A 6,057-nucleotide genomic window follows, 5' to 3' on the forward strand; every position below is an offset into this window, starting at 1 on the left:
ATATCTCATTGCGAATTAGTGATGAGCCTAGTAAGTCACACACATACACAAGTTATCACCTAATTAAATATGATTTAATTAATTAATTAAAGAGCTTAATTGATTAATTAAATAGGTTTGGTTTGCAATTAGATTGCAAAGTCCCTAGCATGACTTGAAACCAAATCTAGATTATTGGATGCATAGTATAAGTTAAATTTATATTTAAAGTGTTTAAATATGAATTTAATTAATGAGAAATTAATTAATAGAGATTAATTAATTTATTTATATTTGATATAAATTGATTAGAAGAAGAGAAATAATTATTTTGGGTTAAGAACTCAAAATTAAGACAAAGGGGCATTTTGGTCATTTCACAGGGTGACACGTGGCACCATGTGATGGTGACACATGGCATTACACATAAGCTTTTCAAATGTCTTTTAATCATGTAAGATGATTAAAATTAAGATTAAATATAGGTTTGACACTTGGCACAATGTGATTGGGTCAATTAAACCTAGAACCAATCAGAGGTTGACATGTGGCAAGGGTTTAATGTGTTGACCTAGCTATATAAGTGTTGTTATGAATTAAAAATAAGAAAACCAGCAGCCACTCCTCCTTTGTCATGCCATTTTGAGGCTCTCCATCTCTTCTTCTTCATCTCTCATCAATTCAAAGAGATTAGCCATCAATCTCTTGAATTAAAAATACTATAAATCATTTCTAGTATCCTGCTTACATCTTTAATCTCTTAAAAGGCAGAACTTGATTTTCTAAATAATAGAAAAAGCTTTAGAAGCTGTTCAAGGGCTGCCATAGGTGTTCTTGGTGTGGACAAGCTAGAGGGACAACATCTGGAGTTCTGAAGACGCATTTCAAAGGCACAAATACACTGTAGTGCATCAAGAGGTTAGTATGTTTGTTCTTGATTTTATCTAGGGTTCTAAAATTAATCTGATTAATTTTAAAATCTTAAATGGCAAATACAGATCCAAAAACATATTAAAAGAGTTTTAATATATTGTTTATCATTGAAATTAAATAGATAAAAATAAATCTCGCATGATGCATGTGACCCTAGGTGAAAATTTTGAATTCAATGGCATAAACTTGTATTTTTCATGCTTCCGTTCCTTCAAATTAAGGAAAGTCTTTAATAATTATTCAAACCCTAATTTAAATTGCCAATCTCCAACATACAATGCAATTAATTTCTAATACATATAATTTCCTTAATCAATATCACAAATCATCACTTATATGTAAGATTCAATCAAACTCCTATGCTTTCCATGGCTGGTGAATTCAAGGCTCCCCAAATACTCATCAATTTCTTCAATTTTCTTAGCATATCAACTCATCCCAAGCTTAAAACAAGGATTAATGAAGAAAAGTGGGAAGATTAAACACTAACATTGATTCAAGAATTTTCCAACCTTATAAATCTTTAAAATTTCTCCTTCCTTTTACTGCCTATATACTTCCGAAGGTGTGAGGACTAATCCTTGTGAAGTGGGCTTTTGATTTAATGTTGAAAATTGTAGAATTTCAAGCTTGCATGGAAGAACTTCCATGGAGGAAAAAGGGAAGAGGAATTCAGCCATTTGAGAGAAAATGAAGAAGAAGAAGAAGTGAAGTGAGTGGAGGATTTGTCTTTATGTGCTCCTTTTATACCCTCCCCCCCCCCCCCCTACTAACTTTGATTTATCAATTATAATATTAAAGTTTTAATATTTGTAATTAATCCCTCATTTTTCCATAATTACACTACACATATAAATGTCATATTTTAATGGGATTTTCAAAATTTAATATCACTTATTTTAATGGAAATTTAGGTTAAAAGTCAACTCTAGGTGTCAAATAACCAATATGCCCCTCTTCGGATTATAGTCCCACTTTTTCAGTAATAACGATTAAATCCTTGATCCGTTGGTTCCTTAAATTTTTATTTTTCTCTTTCTCATTTTTAATGTCATTTGTATCTCAGCAGACCTTTAATGATGTCTCAAAAATTATTTCTCGGGGTTCATCACAGGCCTGGAATTGTCAACTGTCTACGCAGTGACTTCCTGGTGCGGTCACCCATCGCTAGAACCGCAGCTCATTTAACCTTAATGTATTTTATTTCTAAAATTTTTCCTTTGTTATTATTTGGGCTATTTATGACTCTTCACTCTAGTCTAAATATAGTTCCCGAAATTCTGGCTGTCCGAACAGACATTAGTCACCGAAATAGTAGAATGTATGGACTAGCTGAAGTGAGGGTGTTACACATCTCCACTGGCCAAGCTGCTTCGAAAAGATGTAAAATTTTAGTAGACTGATAAATGTCAGCAGAGTTTTGATGAATTGAAGAGGTGTTTGACTGAAGCTTCAGTCTTGAATTTATCTACACCGGGTAAAGAATACATTGTTTATAGCGATGCTTCTCACAATGGGTTAGGCTGTGTACTGATGCAACACTAAAATGTCATTGCTTATGCATCACGTCAATTGAAACTACATGAGAGAAACTACCCTACACATGACTTAGACCTTGCAACTATTATATTTGCTCTGAACATTTGGAGACATTATTTGTATGGGGATAAGTGTTACATCTACACAAATCACAAGAGCTTCAAGTATTTGGGCACACAAAAAGAGCTGAATTTGAGACAGAAGAGGTGGTTAGAGCTGATAAAAGACTACAATTGTCTGATAGATTACCAACTAGGGAAGGCAAATGTGGTCACTGATGCTTTGAGCCATAAAACCATGGCTAGTTTGAATGTTTCTCCTTTGTCTATGATGCATGAGTTGAAGGCACTACATGCTAGTTTAGAGATAGATGATGAGGGGCAGATGATAGTAGCTTGGCGCATACAACCAGTGTTGATTGATCAGATAAAGATGGCTGCATTGAATGATGAAAAGTATCAGAAATTGATGGAGGAAGCTCGAGATGGCAAGAAACTTGGATTTTCAGTGAATAATGATGGCTTACTACTACACCAAGACAAAATGTGTGTCCCAAATGATGTAGAATTGCGACAAATCATTATGAAGGAAGCACATGACTCTCCTTTTGCTACGCATCCTAGTGGGACCAAAATGTATAGAACAGTAAAAGAACATTATTGGTGGAATGGGATGAAGAAGGATATAGCTGAGTATGTAGCCAAATGTATAATTTGTTAGCAAGTGAAGGTTGAACACCAAGTGCCAGCTGGTTTGCTGCATCCATTGCCAGTATCTGAGTGGAAATGGGAAAGAATCATGATGGATTTTTTTACGGGACTTATAAGAACACAGAAGAATCATGATGCAGTATGGGTCATTGTGGATAAATTGACCAAATCTGCACACTTTCTGCTGATGAGAATGGACTATAGCCTAGACAAACTGGCTAAACTATACCTTGATGAGATAGTGAGACTCCATGGAGTGCCAGTGTTGATTGTGTCAGACAGAGATTCAAGGTTCACTTCTAGATTTTGGGGTAGTTTACAAAGAGCCTTGGGAACTTGATTAAACTTCAGTACGACATTCAATCCATAGACAGATGGTCAGTCTGATAGGGTAATTTAGATATTGGAGAATATGCTATGGGCTTATGTGATTGAGTTTGAAGGTAGTTGGGATACACACTTACCTTTAATTGAGTTTGCCTACAATAACAGCTATCAATCAAGCATAGGGATGCCTCCATACGAAGCTCTGTATGGCAGGAAATGCAGAACTCATCTGTGTTGGGAAGAGGTAGGTGAAAAGAAATTGATTGGTCTAGAAATTGTTCAATAAACAGAGGAGAAGATTAAACTCATTAGAGATGGACTCAAAGCTACATCAGATCGTCAGAAGTCCTATATTAATTTGAAAAGAAGAGATATTGATTATGCAGTGAGTGACAAGGTATTCCTCAAGGTTTGGCAGAAAGAGGAAACTGAGTTCTCTCTTTATTAGACCATATGAGGTTCTAGAAAGAGTGGGTCCTTTGGCATATAGATTGGCACTACCTCCAGAGCTAGAAAAGATATATAATGTCTTTCATGTATCTATGTTAAGGAGGTACAGATCCGACCCCTCTCATATGCTATCAGTAGAAGAGATTGAAGTAAATCCAAACCTCACTTATGAGGATAAACCCATAGAGATTCTGGCATATGAGCTGAAGCAGCTGAGAAACAAGCAGATACCACTGGTAAAAGTGCTATGGAACCATCATTCAGGCCAGAAGGCTACTTGGGAGCGTGAGGCAGACATGAGGAAACAACACCCATAGCTGTTCAGAGACTAATCCTAAGTAAAATTTCGAGACGAAATTTATTTTAAGGTGGGGAGAGTTGTAACACCCCTACATTCACTAGTTTTATACATTGTACTGTTTCGATGACCATTATCGGCCCGGACAATCAAGAGGCCTAAAACCATAACTAAGTCATCTAAACAAGCCATAAACAAAAATTAATAGCCAGTACATGAAGATGAAATGAAAATTAAGAAAATAAGGCATAATGGGTTAAATGAGTCAAGGCCACAGCGATGGGTGACCGAAACGGGAAGTGACTGCGAGGTCAGCCGCTGCCCTATTTTTGAGTGGGAACTCATGGCATCCCAGGCCTAAGAATTATTGCAAAGTTAGTTGTTTTGCTATTTTGCAACCACCGCAAGTGCACGGATCACTAACAACTAATAAAGTGATAAGTAGAGTATCGTTCCCACAAGGAATTTTATTTAACAAGTACCAATCTACACAGAAATTTTGACCATCTAGGCTATCAAATACTTGGGAAATGAAGTTTGTTAATTTTAAATACTAGAATGGTAAACTTAAAACGAAATGATTTAATTGAAACAATTTTGGAATTAAGATTTTACACTTGAATCTTACTAGGGATGTTATCTAACTTACTTACTGGATTGAGGGTTGTTTTCCTTGATAGAAATCAGTCCTAAGCTATCCTAAATCCTCTCTCAAGGCATCTAGGGTGTATTCGAATTAAGTCAAACCATACTTTCGTGGCGATTAAATTAATTAAAATCCTTTAGGATTTTTGACCAATTTCGAAGTTCTACAAAGTTATCAGCCTATGTCTAGGTCAGAATTCCTAGGTTCAAGATCTTGATTTTCTAATATTAATCTTCACCTTTCAGTTCTTCAATTAACATCTACAGTCATGGCTAAGTGGATACCGGCACATAGCATGCATTAAGAACACAAGAAATTAAATCAAGAAACGAATCTCAAATCCAATAAAAACTTAGTGTTCATCCATAATAACAATTACAAGAGCTACTCTCCCAAATCCAGAATAAGAAAACTATTCACTCATGGTGAGTTCAGCAAACATCGTGATAAAAGGTAAAAACAAGAAAAAAAGTAAATTATATAGAAGAAATAAAATAATAAAAATCTATCTAGGGAGATGAAACGAAGGAACCAAAGAGAGTTTGCAGCTTTGATCTTGTGGAGCTTCAGCTGGAAAACTTCTTTCGGTACTGATGTAGAGCTCGACAATAGCAACCTTCAGTAGCAGTCCTTGACCGTCCTTTTCCTGATGTCTTCTTTTTTATTTATATTGGTTGCTCTAGGGCTAGGTCATTTTGAGTCCAAAAGGCTTTAGGAGTCTCGTTTGAATCGAAAAATAAGAGAGGAATTCGAGTTATAAAATTGGCTGCAGTATAGTACACAGCCCTTGTGTCACTACACGGGTCCCGTAATGTAGGGCCGTGTAACTTGCTAGAGGATAATTGTGAAATCTTGCATTTGCATAGAAAGTTACACTGGTCTGCGCCAACTACATGGGCTTGATTACACGTCCTGTGTACTATTGTTTCCATAAGGTGCTTCAAGCTTGTCCCCAATAGAGGCTTACACGGGTCCCTGCAAATTACACGGGTCTACTTACACGACCTGTGTACTTGTGTTTCTCCATTGATTCTCTTGGTTTTCTTATGGCAGAGAGTTACACGGGTCTGTGGCTTGGTTTACACGACCCGTGTACTTTGTATCAACAGCATTTCTCCGTCTCTTGACTTCTCCAAGCTTTCCTTTGCACTCCTATGCTCTGGGGCTTCACCCAA

This window comes from Hevea brasiliensis, chromosome 14, assembly GCF_030052815.1.
Source record: "Hevea brasiliensis isolate MT/VB/25A 57/8 chromosome 14, ASM3005281v1, whole genome shotgun sequence".
NCBI lineage: Eukaryota > Viridiplantae > Streptophyta > Magnoliopsida > Malpighiales > Euphorbiaceae > Hevea > Hevea brasiliensis.